The following is a 17,099-nucleotide window of genomic DNA, read 5'->3' as shown; positions in this document are numbered from 1 at the left end:
AACAACATTACCATGTTTTGTTATACCATTTTATACAAAAATATCTATTTGGTGTTATCCGGTATTTATAGTAGTAATAATATAGTATAATATCTGGTAATTGATACATAGTAATCATAGAGTGCTCAATATCCTAGATAGATCAGATGTGTTTAAATGCTGTTAAAATGCAGCATTGCTCAGGAGAAAGACTTTCTTTGTAATTTTCTTTAATAGTAGCGGCTGCGCTGTGTCGGCACACACAGCGCGGAGTTAAACACACGATCGAGTACACTCAACATCAAGTACACTCAATATCATCTTACCATCAACGCTTACCCTGTGAACTCGGAGTATGGGAAATTCTCATATGCACAAAACAAAATCGCTGAAAAAACAAAAAATACCCTAAGAGTAAGGATAATGAGTAAACGTTGGATAAAATGATGGTTAAAATTATTACGAACTTGCCAGGATTCGAACCTGGAATCTTCTGATCTGTAGTCAGACGTGCTATCCATTGTCCGTATGCCGAAAGAGGTTACCGCGAATGTATACAGACAGTGCTAAATTCCATTGACATGTGCAGATAACTTTTTCGTCAAGTTTGCGAAACGGTCCCAAAACTCTTATTTCAGGCTTTTTGTGTGATTCGGTGTTGTTCGTTACGAACCATATATAGATAAGGACAATTTAGGGATTCACACCTTTCAGGGGAAAAAAGAATTTTTCAATTCGGTGCATCTGTTCAAAAGTTTTATAAGTATATGTACACGCATAAATAAACATTTAGAATTTTATTAATAGTATCGTTTTTATATACAAGACGAAGTATATGTGATTTTGCTTGAGAACCAAAATAGGAATAGTACAGTATCAAATATGGTAAGGAGTATGTTAGTAAATCCGAAGTGCTCAATATCTTGGATAGAGCAGGTCTGTTTAAAGCCTGCATTGCCCAACATCACTGTTCGGTTATAGTATTTAATAGTAAAAAAAATCGGCATTGACCAAGGGTTAATAACGATAGAAATACAATATCATATCTGGTAAGTTGATTACAGTAAAAGAGTGCTCGATCTCCTAGATAGAGCATGTTTAAAGGTTGTTCAGCTGCTTTTGTTTCTTTGCCGACAACTTGATTGAGTTAGTAATATTTTTCTTTTCAATACGTTTGTGTTGTCATAATTAAGATGACATTGGTTGGTACGATGTGGGTAATAGTCATAGCAACGTCATCCACCATGTCTGATATAGTCATCATTGCAACCAAAGTTGTCTATCATAATAAGAGTGGAATACGCGGTTGCAAAAATTTTATATAAATACAAAACCAAAGTGTGAATTGCCCATTAGAAGATTATCAATCTATCTCTATCTAGAGTAAACGAGGTGGACGAGGGGTAATAGTTTAGGCTTCTTACCATGGGATCCCGATTTCAAATCTCGCTAGATTCAGCCACTCTGATGAGTCCTAGACGACGAAACACGTCAGTGGATAATTATATTTAAAAAAAAAAACAATATATATGCCGCTCCCCATATGGGGGTACAAAATTGGTTAAAGGGAAAATTATTCCCAACCCTCATTTAGGTTTTTTTTTTATTTTATTTATTTTTTTTTTTACAAGGTGATCACCACTTATCCCTGAGTGGCTTCCGGGCCTTGATAAGGGTTATTGCATGTACAGTACGCTAGTGTGGGGGGTTAATAAAAATATCTACTTAAGAGGGCGGCTCATCAGGAATTTGTTTACGTTGGACTTGAAGACATCCAGGTTGTTGTCAGCTGGGAAGCAAGCAGACGGAACAGTTCCACAGGCGTGCAGTTCTAAGAAAGAAGCTTTGTTCATGGAATCTACGTTTTGAGAAGCTTTGTTCATGGAATCTACGTTTTGAGAAGCTTTGTTCATGGAATCTACGTTTTGAGAAGCTTTGTTCATGGAATCTACGTTTTGAGAAGCTTTGTTCATGGAATCTACGTTTTGAGAAGCTTTGTTCATGGAATCTACGTTTTGAGAAGCTTTGTTCATGGAATCTACGTTTTGAGAAGCTTTGTTCATGGAATCTACGTTTTGAGAAGCTTTGTTCATGGAATCTACGTTTTGAGAAGCTTTGACTTTCGTAAATAATTTAATTCATTCAAAACGTATCGCAAACACAAATAACATCTATCTAATATATATATATATATATATATATATATATATATATATATATATATATATGTATGTATAATCATCCAAAATATTAAATGGACAATTTTTTAAATTTTATTTGAAATTTGAGTTTGTTTAATAAGAAAAAAAAAAATAAAAAACGAGAGTGACACGAGATCTTGTAATGTAGGTGTATGCTTCCAATTCCGGTTATAAATAGGGTTATGACAACAGCATATTGTTTTCGTTGTTTTGACTTTTGAGTATATATCCGATACAGCTAGACACAGTTATCAGGTTTGAAACCGACGATACAGATGAATTATTTCATCTAAACTTTCTGAAAATAAAAACATAAATAATACTCATTTTTGGAATTTTTCCTTTTAATAGATCACTCTGCTGGAATCCTTTTTTCCAAAATATAACTAATATATATATTAACCATGAGTGTGTGCGTGTTGGGACACTTCTCAACCTATATACTCAACGAATTTTTCATCTACAGACTTGAAATTTGGTATACAGGGTCTTCAAGACATGTGAAAAACTTTTGAATTGGTTTTCATCCAGAAGGGATGTTAAAGGGTCAATATTGAAAATTTGTAACGTGGGGGGGGGGGGGGTCCTCGGATTTTTATCTGTCAAATGTTTAACGAATGCGCATGTGTGAATCATTCACGTGACAGTTTCCTTATGTTAAGAATAAGTAGGTTTGGAAACACTTTTTAAAGATTGTGTCAAGCTGGCCTAATGGTTATCATACTTGACTCACCGTCTTTAGATTTTTGTTTCTATAGAAAAAAAAAAGAACATAATACTCGCATGCACATTGTCTCCATTCCTTTCGTTTTTACCCGCCCCTCCCCACTTCATTTTATTTTTTAAAATTTAACGTTACGGTATTTGTGTTTATAATAAATAAGAAATTTGCAATTATTAAAATATAATATTTATGCGTATTTTACGACTGGGCAATGCCGGGCGGTCTGCTAGTATCTAATATGTATCGCATCCAATCAAACGATTATATATGAAACTAGTGCACGTCTCTGAAATATGTAACATATAGATTTTATATAAACTAGCGACGCCTGTGGAAATTCCACAGTGGCATCTTTCATATGTAATATATTGCTGCTGGACATTCTGTGGACGTTCAGCATGAATGGAGACCTAGCAATATCATTGTCCTTTTGGTCAAGATCAAAGTGTAGTATCTGTTCCGGCAGATACTGCAAGCTATGACTAGCAAAGACCAGATGTGGGGGCAACCCCACATACCTGACCTTTAACCAGCTCCCATTTCCCACCTCTCGGGAGCTGGTCCCCTTTTTTCCCCTTCCCCCTCCCTTCACTCCTCACATTAAAAATCGGCCTTGTGCCTAATTTGCTCGGTGGGGGAGCAAATAAATACCATCTGTTCTTCAGATGCTGCACTTCTATTTCTTCTCTTTCGGTGGAGGAGAAATCCTTCACGACTGAGACAATTTTTATTTTTGTACCTTTTCTCCACGTTAAAAAACGACCCTAGTGTCTAACTCTGTCCCGTGGGGAGGCATAGTAAATAGGTACAATGCCTTCCCACGGGACAGAGTTAGACACCAGGGTCGTTTTTTAACGTGGAGAGAAGGTACAAAAATAAAAAAATAAAATTGTCTCAGTCTTGAAGGACTGCTTCTCCACCGAAAGAGAACAAGAAATGGAAGTACAGCATCTGAAGAACAGATATTACACTTTGATCTTGGCCATTGTATATCTTTTGTTAAATCTGTACAAGTAAGTAATCTGGTTAATGTAGTGTCAGAATATATCTGGTTATCACGATTATCTCCAATGTCGTTATAGGAGTCTGTGACATATTTCCATTGTATGGACGCTCGATGCAAACGGAAACCCCACGATATAATTATACCATCTTTAGATAGAACAGATACTATCCTTCGATCCTAGCCAAAAGATCAAGACGGTATATTTTGGTTTCACGTATGACTTACAGCGACATCATTTATTTTTATTTAATTTTTTTTTTCTTTTTACACTGTGTAGTTGGTAATCGGGAGATCCTATTTATTAAAAAGGCGAATAGGTGATAACTAGGGCTAGGACAAGAGCATATTCTTTTGTTTTGGCCCTCGAGTGTGTATCCGTTGATATCTTATATGCTTTTATATAGAATGATGTGGTTCTCGGTTGATTAACTGTCTCGGATATATACTCGAGAGTCAAAACAATGAAAAGAATATTCTGTTGTGATGGCCCTAGTGATAACATGCTATAAACATTAAGTTAGCATATCTATATACTAATTTAATGTTTGTAATATGTTGCCACCTTCTATCCTCTTTTTTAATAAATAGGATCTCCCGATCGAATAATTTATATGGAAACCATGACATGGGTACATACGTATGTTAAAAGTACTATGGATTTAATTTAATTTGTATTTTAGCTCTCACATTTTTGCAATCAAGCACTTTAATTTTTTTTTTTTTTTTTTTTCAACGCATCTCAACCATATATACACACACAGTAGAACCTGGATACGGCATTAAAGATTAGTAACAAAATACAGTACAGTATATAATATACATGTATATAATCAAATAACATTATAAATAACACTGTACGGCAAAGCAAATACCGTAGCCAGGGCCGGAAAAACATTGTATTCTGAAAAAAAAAATAAAAAACATATCCTAGGACCACCGTATCCCGGATATCTGCTGTGTAGGTATTTGGACAATGTCAAAACATTGTTAATTCACTGCCCGCATAGCAGCAGCTAAATAGCGCAATCGTTAGAAGCTCCGACTGTCATCTGGGCAGTCAGGTTTCGATCCTGGCTTGAGGTAGTTGCTTGTTTATCCACACTGATGAGCTGTGAAACAGTACTGTATGTGGAGGACATCTATATATATAAAAGTGAAAATGTATGTATGTATGTATGTATATGTGTTCGCTTTTTCTGTATGTCAACAAAAGGCTTTTTTCAGAGAAGTGGTCGCTCGCTTCACAACTTTTTAAAACTTTTTCTATCACATATAAATCGTAATATCTCAGTTAACAACGAAGCTCGCCTGTCTATTTGATTTGCTCGATTTCGGGAAGATAAATATTCAACATTTGTCGCTCGCCGCATGTGGGTTAGTCTTTTTCCTATAACATCTTGGGGGAAGAAAAAAGCGTTCAGCAGTAAATGAAATCTCGCAGTCAAACTTGACCTCATTAACTCATTAAAACGGGCACCTGCTAAATCAAAGTAATTAAATAAATTGAAACGTGTTTCCGTTAGCATGACGCGGTGGGGCAATTGTTAACTTCACACGTTTTTTTTTTTTGTTTTTTTTTTGCTTTTTTGTTTGTTTTTTGTTTTTGTTTTTTTCACACTTTAATTTACAACTTTGCCTCAAGGGTTCGAGTTCGATCCTCATATTTTTTTTTACCCCATCCCCACCCCCACCCCCGGATTTTACACACATACCCCCAAACACCCGGGCAACGCCGGGTACCCCTCGCTAGTATATATATAAAGAAAAAATATTGATAATAAAAAAATATATACTGCTGCATATAGATTTATTGATCAATTTGAAACAACGGCACATGATAGTATGGAGGGGTTATGAGAGCTCTTTATGCCAAGCATTTCAAAGCCTAATTCTTCTCATCAGGAGGGGAGGTGCTAGGTTACAAAATATGGATGCGACGGTAAATATATTGGAAAAAAAAATTAAACAAAGGACGTGAGATTTACCAGTGTTTCGTTTGGATCAATGAACATTTTTTTTTTTAATTAAGTAATTGTTGATCCGATAAATCTTGCTTTAGATGATTCATTCCTGACGTTAATTTGTTTTTCTTTTGTCTTTTTCATACATCCTGTCTCCACGACACATCATTTTATGATTTGTGTATTTGATCCTCACATATGAGTACAAAAAAAAGTAGATATAACTTGTTGTAAATCCTCCTCACTTGTTTCATGCCATGAGCGATCAACCAGATGACTTTTAATGCACTTTTCGCAGGGTTTGTTAATTGAAAGTAAGCAAAGCATCAACAAAGTGTTGCCATTTGACGAATTGCTCGCATGATGAAACCAGTGATCATTTTCGATATAAAAGAAAAAAAAAATTAATTTACTATTATGTATATACTAGACAATTGTCCGTTAAAAACGGGCAAAAATTATAGCCTGTTGGATCAGAATGAATACTTTCAATCAAATTGATGGCTGAATGAGGTTAAATTTAATCCCTAACTGTACATCGAATTGATACCATAATACTTGGCTCACTGCACCTTATCATAGCAAAGGTTGATACAAAATTTTAGGCAGATTGGCCTAGTAGTTTTCAAGAAAACACGAGTGGACAGACAAACTGAAAAATATGTAAATGAGTTTTATTTATCTATATATATATAAAAGTGACCTTGTGTATGTGTGGAACAGTCTCTACCAAATTATTCTGTCAGTTTTTGGTCTACAGTCTTGAAAATTGATATATAGGGGATTTGGACCCGTGGAACAAAATCGATTTGGTTTTTAGTCGGTAAAAATAGCTGCTAGTGTGAATGGCTCATTAGAAAATAAATCTGCTGTGAAATTCATCGTGTATGAAGTCAGTATTGCATCCAACCAAACAAGAAAGAAGGAAACACTTGGCCAGTTTGATGAATTTGATTGCAGATTATATAAATAATATCAAACTCCTGCTTGGAAGATTGGGAACTCTAGCTAATTTTTCAACTAATAAGAGAAATTCAATATATCTCTATATCTACAAATAATATATGTATAAAAAGGCTGTAGCAATGTAGAATAAAAAAAAAAAAATAATAATAATAAAGATCCTATTTAGATTATAAACCTTTGGAGATGTATTTATTTTTCCAAATCAATCACGTATATAAATCTCACCTGTCTGTTTAAATGTACGTATGTATGTCTGCTAAAACTTTCGACAGAGAGCGACGGATTTTCACAAAATCAGTATCATTTTTAAACTCGACGTCTCTGACGACAAATATTGAAAAATTGGCCAAAAACATTCATTCTCAACTAGGCAGTTTTCTACAAGGAGGGGTCGATTTTTTTTTTTTTTTTTTTTTTTTTTTTTTTGAGTCATTTTTGCAAGTCATTGTATCAGTTTGATTGACTTTGCCTAATTTTAACGTTTCGAACTTCTGGTCGCGTCATGGAGTAGAGGTAAGATGTCAGATTTTCTTTCACTTTCTTTTCTGCCTTTGTGTCATGGGTTCGAACCTGCCTGCCTACTTACACGGGTTCAAGCCTGCCTGATTACATGCATAGTCCCTTGTGAGTGCACAGTGAACGAGGCATAAAAAAAATGACTAAGTTCAGCATTTCTCCCCTCCCCTGCTGCCCCATTTAGCCCCGAAAGTCCCCAGGGGATGTCAAATCCTGGTGAAAATGAACAGACGGTACAGTTTTAGGCCTTAACATATGTCAATTTGAGTTCTGCACCATGCATAAAAATAAAATGATTAAGTCCATTATTTGCACCACCACCCCATTTAGCCCCCAAAGTCCCCAAGGCCTTCACATATTTTAAATTGGAGTTCAGCACCATGCAAAACCGCTAAATAGACATACATAGAAAATTTCAGACAAATATGGTCAAATAGTCCCAAAAATGGAACGCTTTTATTAACCTTGAAAGAACCCCTGAGGCACACCTAAGAGTTATCGTGAAGTATAGACAAACAAAATTATATAGAAATCAGTTAGTTACAACCTTTCAGAAAGTTTTATAAAAATCCAAGGCATCATTTTTTTTTTTTTTTTTTTAATGAGCACAAAAGTGTCAATTTAAGCCATTTTAACTCAAAGGGAACCCCTTTGGGGGGGGGGGGACAACCAGAGTTTTCCCGGAAAATAAGTTCTGTTTTATTCATATCATGCTTAATGTTTGTGCAAAATTTCAAAAATTCAGAGGCATAGTTATTTAAAAAAAAAAAAAAGTACGAACAGACAAGGGTGAATTTACAAGTCCACCCTCCTTTTGTCGGGGTGGGGGGGCAAATATATACAAAGATTTATAATCTGAATGCGACTATCATTCGTTTATTGCTCAGGTCACCTCACCTCAATAATCCGATATTTGACATTGCTAGAGCCTTTTTATACACTTACATATTTGTTTACAGCAATGCTTCAAGCAAAATATCTTTGTCTTATATCTTTATATATATACATACACACTCCTATGAATTTGGGTTTTTTGTGTATTGATATTTATATTAAAAAACACTGTTTTCTATTAAAAAAAAATACAACTTTGGTATATATGGGTCATGGAATTGCATTCATCTGCGAAAGATCTAATTTGCATATTCTTTTAAACATTCATTTTAATAAATTTCTTATTGTTTTTTTTGGTTTTCTTATGGGATGGTCATCTTTAGTTACGTGTAATTATATTCATGCAGATATTCTACATGATTTATACTGGCGTAATATTTGTATAAAAAGGTTATAGTAAACACAAACCTCTTTCTATATATATATTTATGCATGCGTATATCTTTTTAAAAGTTTTGCTTACCAAACTCCTGTGTCAGTTTTGTATCTATAAACAAGAAACTTAATATATAGTATATTCGAACACGTGCGAAATTTATATTTGGGTTTTAGCCAGGGAAAATTGACGCAAAAGTGTGAAAATTATATTTAAAAAAAAAAAAAAAAAAAAAAAAATGGAATTTGCTAGGTGAAAGTCGAACGACGGCATTACGGATATGCATGTGTAACGGAATAGCTATTGGTTCATGTTTTAATTTTTAGCTTTGCAGCAATCATGTCTTCATAGCTCGGGCATTAACAACAAAGAAAGAAGTAAATCATAAGGTAAGCGTTTTGGTTTCGATTCTCAGTGGTAGCGCACAAGTTTTTTAACCTTTTAAATCATGACTATATATTGAGTCCAATATAATATAATAATAAATGTGAAATCTGCATTAATCAAAATATCATATTTAAGTGCATTTTACGACCGGGCAATGTTGAGCAGCCTGCTTACACACACATATATATATATATATATATATATATATATATATATATATATATATAAAAAGCTGAACGTCTGTGTGTGTCTGGTCACGAATAGGCCACCTTCGTGGCCTTCGGGCCAAAATCAAATTGTAGTATCTGTTCCGGCAGATACTGCAAGCAAAGACCCCATGTCGGGGCGACCCCACAGATAAGACCTTGGTCAATGTAGGGGCAACCCTTCATACCAATTGTCACTATCCAGCTCCCCTACTCCCTGGGGAGTTGGTCCCCATTTCTCCTTCACTCCTCACATTAAAAATCGGCCTTGTGCCTAATTTGCTTGGTGGGGGAGCAAATAAATACCTGGTCACGAATACGCTCCTATATGGTTGACTATTATAGAAAACTGATCACATATAATGATAGAAGATGTATCGAGACACAGGAATGGGTATGTTTGATCTGGCAGAACCGTGGTTCATTAAAATTGTAGGGTCTGCGTTCGCGCTTGTTCCACAAAGTATGGAAATAAAAAATTTGAAAATGAAAAGAAAACGTTTACAAGTGTTTTTGATATAGATGTATATAAGAATATTTTGATAAGTATGTTTTATCTTAAATAGGGATGGTATAATAAAATTGTGGGGTTTGTGTTCGCGCCTGGCCTCCATAGCATGGAAATAGGGACAAACTTTAATAAAGATTTTTCATATCTATCTGCGTAAGTATACTTTGATAATTGTTTCAGTTTGAAGAAATATGGTATAATAAAATTATGGGGTGTTCGTTCACGTCTGACCTCTATAGAATGGAAATATGTCACAATGTTTAACAAGGTTTTTTAATATAGATCCCCAGAATATTGTGAGAAGTGTTTCAGTGTGAACAGGTATGGTATAATAAATTATGGTTTTTATCTATTTTATTTTTACTTTCATCATATTTTGCTTTGGTTTTCATACCCCCAAATTCGAAGCTATCTCTTTACAACCCTTCCTTTTCATAACGTATCATACTTTCCTGAATCAGTCCATTTTCTGTAGGCTGTTTTTGAACCCAGTCAACGACGGGTACTTTTGCTAGTATATATATATATATATATATATATATATATATATATATATATATATATATATATATATATATATATATGCTATTTTGAGGGGAAGGTACTAAGAACATCGAATATACATGTCACTAGTTTCTGTTATTTTATTTACACTTTGGACTGTGTTGTGAGTTAGACAGAAGAATTGGTAAGCCAAGTTCAAATCCAGTCTAACCGATTACATACACTTACTCAATAAAACTCTTGAAAATGATATAAATCCTCCTCCCCCCCCACCACACCCCACTATTAGTAAATCGTATTATAATGGAGCTTATGTGTCCATTTTTAACCAGGAATCTTTTTTGTCAAACTAAGGAATCCATACGGAATTTTCAACAGAACCTTTATTTGATCCATGGGGTTAGTATGCTTTCATTCCGTCAACCATGACTGGTAGAATTCTTAACCCTATCAGATCTGAGCTACTGAACCTAATTTACCCCTGGGCCTGGGCTGGCTTGGCCTGGGCAAAATTGTGAAAAAAATTTAAATGCGTTAGTAATTTTTTGCCTTTCATCTACCGCCAATATTCACCCTTTGTATGCCAGTCCACCCAACAGGTGGAGTCTTCTTTTGATGCACATGTACTTTCTGCAGTGGGTGCACCAGAAACTTGTCTTCACCTTCTTTTGGAGATTATTTTTGTAAGATACTCCAGGGTGCTGTCTGTATCTCTGGCGTTTCTCCATGCACACAATGATGATGTGCCAAAATTGGGTAGCCATTTTTGCTCCTTGACAACACAAAAACACGTGGTCAGAAAAATACCAGTTTAGCAGTAACTCAGTATATAGCATTTTCGGAAATTACCGGTACATCAGTAACACGGTCTGGTAAGGTTAAGGCCCTGTGGCGTAACAAAAAAGTACCAAGTAAAGCTCCGTTGTAAGTGGCACTTTTCTGGAGGTTGATGGTTCAATTCTCAGTGCAGACGATATGAACAATGCAACAGTGAATTACTTAAGACTCTAGCTGACAGAAGAAAAGGATTAAATAAAGGGTTTTATTTCAAATTTCGTGCAGATTCCAATGTTGGATGAAGATTCTTGTGCAAGAGACAGTTGATGAAAGTTAGGTTACATTGACTGAAACGTTGTGCGAAAAATATTCAAGAAGAGATCAATAGTTCGAATAATACATATTTATTTATTAACTAGAGGATGTACCTGGCATTGCCCGGTGTTAAACGTAACGTTAAATTCCTTGAAAAATGAAAGTAAAAAAAAAAAAAAAACGGAAAGAAAGGGAGACGTGCAAAAACAAATACTCGAGCTGAGATCGAAACCAAAACCTAAAGACAGTTAGTCAAGCATTATAAGCATTAGTCCAGCTTGACATGGTCTTTAAAAAGTGTTTTCAAACCTACTTATTATGTGAAGGATTCGTACATTCAGATTCGTGAAACAGTTGATAAAGATAAAAGTCCAATGAAAACTGAATAAAATGTTTTCCAAATATTTGTTTTTTTTATTACATTTTCCTCCCAAACAAGGCACATTGCCACTTTGGTGTAGGGGGCTACTATCAGGGGCAACAACTACTGGGGCACTATGTAGGGATTTGGGAAGCAAGATGTCTGTTCACGTTGCACGTGAACTTCTGCACGTCAGTACAGTTGGGGAAGCAGGGACTTGGAATGGAATTCCAAAGTCTAGCGGTTCTGGGGAAGAAACAACTAGAGTAGAAAGATATTTTACTTCTTGGGATCTCTTCAGTGTGGGAGTGGGATTTTGCAGTCTGTCGGGTCTGTCGAGGGGTACAAGTGCTTGCAGTTCGTTAGAGCATTCACCATTAAAATACTTGTAGAACAGGCAGAGGGATGCAACGTTTCGTCGATGGGACATAGGTTAAAGCTTAGATGCCAGTTCAGGGCCTATTAGGTTTGCGACTCTCTGATGAACCTTGTCAAGGAGCGAGAGACTAGTAGCCGATGCACCAGCCAAAATATGAAAGCAAAACTCCATACATGGGCGAATGATTGCCTTATAGAGGTACAGGATACTTTCGGGTGTTAGCAGTTTTCTAGCACGGTAGAGAGCCCACCTTCCTCGCAGCGGCCCTGGCAATGCCCTCGATGTAATTGTTCCAACTCATGTTTCCTGTGAACGTTAGGTATACCAAATTTTAAGTCTGTAGATCAAAACTTTTTTGTGTGTATAATATATAATATATATATATATATATATATATATATATATATATAATCAAATTTTAGCCATTCAATGAATTTAACAATTTATGATGTGAAATGTTTGAATTTCAGATAAAGAGGTCAAAAAAATATTTTAAAATCTTTTGATCTGAAACTCAAACATTTCACGTTATAATTTTTTTAATTCACTGAATCACTAAAATTGTTTTATTTGCTCTATCTTGTATATCGAGCAATTCTTATTTAGGTGGGATAATACTTACTGCCAGTAATATCTTGTAAATCTTATAATCACAGGTTCCCATACCAGCTGATTGTTGGATAATTTTATTCTGAAGTGTGTGTGTGTGTGTATATATATATATATATATATATATATATATATACACACACACATAATTTTATTCTGAAGTGTGTGTGTGTGTATATATATATATATATATATATATATATATATATACACACACACACACTTCAGAATAAAATTATCCAACAATCAGCTGGTATGGGAACCTGTGATTATAAGATTTACAAGATATTACTGTGTGTGTATATGTATATATATATATGTATGTATATATATATATATATATATATATATATATATATATATATTATAGGTTGAGAAGTGTCTTCACACATTATCACTTTTGTAAATATATAGATTAATAAATACTGCCGATTTCATTAAGCTCGCATCATTTTCTAATTTGTTTTTTATGGATTTATTTTTAAATTAGCAAAACCGTGGGATGTTTTCCCGTGGCACCAAAATCAACAGAGTCTACACTGTTTTTGAAATGGCCTTTCCTTGTCGATTGTAGTTTGTTGCTGGTCCCGTGTATTTCTAGCAGGTCCACCCTCGCAGGCTCCGTAGGTTCTCTCTTAGCGAGGATTAGTTTATTGCTAATCGCTTCAGGTGACTCTATCAGGGGATGCCAACAGGGCTGCTCAAGCATTTTTTGAAAGCCAGAGTGCTTCTCCTCTGGAACACTGGCTCTTCGATTCCACTTTCTGATCCTAGTGTCACATGGGAGAGAAATATTTTCTAATTTGTTATTGTTAAAAATATTTACTTTTATTTTCATAAGTATTGTATTTTTGGAATCAAATGCACCCCCCGCCAAAAAAAGAAAGTGTTGATATGCCATAAAAATCAACAAACCAATCATTACCTTAAGATAAACCGAATGAAAATACTTTCCCAGCAATGCCCGCCGTTGGAACACTGTTCCGTTGGCATGCTTGAATACAACATGGTAGCCTTCACATCTAATGTAAACAAATTCCTGTTAAGCTGTCCTCATAAATAATCAAATTCTACCCAATTTACACCATAAGTGATGACTACACCACTGCCTTATATTCATTAACCCTTATCCTCGAGTGGCCTTCGGACCATGATAAGTGGTGACGCTCAAGTAAAAAAAAAAAAAAAAAAAGCAAGTCAGAAGAAGTTAGGAAAGAAATATATTAAAATATAGCCGCAGATTCTATAAACAAAGCTTCTTTCCCAGAACTGCCTGCCTTTGGAACACTGTTCTGCTAGCATGCTTCCCAGCTAAATACAACATGGTAGCTTTCAAATCTAATGTAAACAAATTCCTGTTAAGCTGTCCTCATAAATAATCAAATGTTACCCAATTTACACCATAAGTGATTACTACACCACCACCTTTACATTCTTATCCTTGAGTGGCCTTCGGTTCTTGATAAGTGATGACTCGCAAGTAAAAAAAAAAAATACTGAGAAACGAACATCTTTTTAGAGTAAAATCGCTATCCTTACATAACACTTGAAAACGAAGGATATCCTCGAAGCATGTGTTTTTGGAAGCTTCACTGGATATCGATAACGATTTCTTTCAGCCCCCATCGCATTTCCCTTTTAATGGGATCGGCTGTTGCAGAAACTCTCAACAAGCAATTTTGAGATAAAGAATAAGCAAATGTTGCATTCGGTGGATACTGATTAAACTAACGCCTCACCCATACCCTCCACCCCCCGTCCCTCACAGGCATTACCACCCGGCACCGATATGCGCATGTCTGTCTTGTGAACGTTGACAAGTGTTCTTTTATTGTGCGATTGCAACCAAGGCTAATTGAATCTTCTCCATCTTTTGATGATCGGAAAAGAAATTCCAACTCGGCATCTGTTTTGGCGAGGGAAGAAAAGTATTTTGGGTAATTCTGCACCAATTGATTTCAGCATCTAAGGATGATGTGGAAGAAAAAGGGGGGGTAGGAAGCAGGAATGAAGTGAAAGATGTACAAGTGACTAAAAGAAAAGTTTCTAGAGAAATTATGAAACTCTGATTTAGATAAAAGGATATATACTAGCATGGTTGCCCGGCGTTGCCCGGGTGTTTGGAGGTGTATGCTGTCCCCAAAAAATAAAAACAAACAAAAAAAAAACGGTCAATTTTTTTTTAAATTTGACCCCTATTATGACTCCTTAACACGTTTTTTTTTTTTTTTTTTGCTCAAATCAAGTTATTAAGTTAGATCCATGTCCAAGGGACCTATATCTAAAATTTCAAGTGTTTAGCCCCAAAATTGTCAGAGGAGTTTGGTAGAGTTCTTAAGGGTCAAATCGTTTAACTTTGACCCCTTAACAGCCAAATTTCTGGCCGAAAACCGATCACAAAGATTTTCCCAAATCTCAGTACCCTGTATATCAAATTTCGAGTCTGTAGACTTAAAATTGACAGTTATTGCGTAGGGAAATGTACACACACAGACACACACACTTTTATAAATATATAGATAGACTAATAGATTAAACAAAAATATATACGTATACATAAATATATATATGGAAACAATTTTGTTTACTGTAAAGATTTTACGCAAATATCATGCAAGTATAAATCATGTAGAATATCTGCATGAATATAATTACACGTAATAGTTAACTCTAGATGATCATCCCATTAGAAAACCGAAAAAACTAATAGAGAATTTATTAAAATGAATGTTTAAAAGAATATTCAAATTAGCTAGATCTTTGCGAGTGAATGCATTTCCACAACCCGTCTATAAGAACATTGTATTTTCTTTTTAAATAAATAGAAAAGAGGGTGTTTAATATGAATATCAATACACACAAAAGAAAAACGAATTTATAGGTGTATAGATAGATAGATATAAAAAATATTTTTATTTATATAGACAAATGTTACATAGTCTCTACACTGAACATGCTAATGCTTCAGACAACTGGTCGATAAAGACCAAAAGTCCTCGTCAGGCGACGTAATAAAAGGTTTTGAGAACCAGACGCTTTCAGTGATGCGCAAACTTTAATTACGTCGCCTGACGAGGACTTTTGGTCTTTACTAACCAATTGTCTGAAACATCAGCATTTTCAATGTAGCGACTTTGTCTATCTAAATAAAAATATTATATTGCTCTTTTTATTGAGCACTCTTAATAGGAAAGAGATAGATAAAGGGAGAGATAGAGAGGAGGAGGAGAGAGCTACAGAGGAAGAGGTAGGTAGAGATATAGAGGAGGCGAAGGAGGAAGAGAGCTACAGAGGAAGACGTGGGGAGATAATCTTTAACTTCGTATATATGTACTAACAGACCGCCCGGCATTGCCCGGTCGTAAAATACACTTAAATATAATATTTTGATGAAAGCATATTTTGTATTCATTATTATATTATATTAGACCCAATATATAGTAATGATTTAAAAAAAATTTGTGCGCCACCACTGAGAATCGAAACCAAAATGATTAGCTTACGATTTACTTTTTCCTTTGACGTTAATGCTTCAGCTATGAAGACATGTTTGCTGCAAGGCTAAAAATTAAAATAAAAACAAATAGCTATTATGTTACACATGCATATTCATAATGCCGTCGTTCGACCTTCACCTGGCAAATTCCATTTTTTAAATTTTCACACTTTTGCACGGATTTTCTCTGGCTAAAACTCAAATATAAAGTTTCGCATGGGTTCAAATACCCTATATATTAAGTTTCATGTCTGCAGACCAAAAACTGACTGGATTTTGGTAGGCAACATTTTTTAAATAAATATATATACGCATACATAAATATATATATCGGAGGTTTGTGTTTACTATAACCTTTTTATGCATGTATAATGCAAGTATAAATCCTGTAGAATATCTGCATGTATATAATTACACGTAAAAGTCAACTAAAGATGATCATCTCATTAGAAAATCGAAAAAAACTAATTAAAATGAATGTTTAAAAGAATATGCAAATTAGCTAGATCATTTGCAGATGGATGCATATATATCAAAGTTGTATTTTCTTTTTAAATAAATAGGAAAAGGGTTTTTAATATGAATATCAATACAAAAAAAATAATTTATAGGAGAGTGTATGTATGTATGTATATATATATATATATATATATATATATATATATATATGCGCGTGGAAGAGTAAGATATATATATATATATATATATGCACGTGGAAGAGTAAGAGACCTATGAAGGGGAAAGAACTATAGATAGAGAAGGGGGCAAGAAAAACGACTGGAAAGATATGGAAGGGGAGAGGTATGGAGAAAGAGACGGGGATATATAGAGGGATAAAGGAGGAGGAAAGAGCTAGAGAGGAAGAGGTAGGAAGAGATTTAGAGGAGGAGGAAGAACTAGAGGAAGAAGTGGGGAGAGATATGAAGAAGGA

At 34.8% G+C, this 17,099-nt stretch overlaps 1 protein-coding gene and 1 long non-coding RNA gene across 15 annotated transcripts in view; one reads left to right on the top strand and one right to left on the bottom strand.

Annotated features, from left to right (window-relative positions):
- LOC145293758 (forkhead box protein P1-like) overlaps window positions 1–17,099 on the bottom strand; it is a 971,902-nt gene that overhangs the window by 9,175 nt on the left and 945,628 nt on the right. The window lies entirely within an intron of this gene.
- Window positions 1–17,099, top strand: part of LOC145293764 (uncharacterized) — a 210,240-nt gene that overhangs the window by 46,848 nt on the left and 146,293 nt on the right. The gene's annotated exons all lie outside the window — the stretch shown is intronic.

Source organism: Euprymna scolopes, chromosome 15 (assembly GCF_053919585.1).
Source record: "Euprymna scolopes isolate OS-2025 chromosome 15, ASM5391958v1, whole genome shotgun sequence".
NCBI lineage: Eukaryota > Metazoa > Mollusca > Cephalopoda > Sepiida > Sepiolidae > Euprymna > Euprymna scolopes.
Note: the sequence above shows the minus strand (reverse complement) of the source record. Positions and strands in the feature narration are given on the sequence as shown.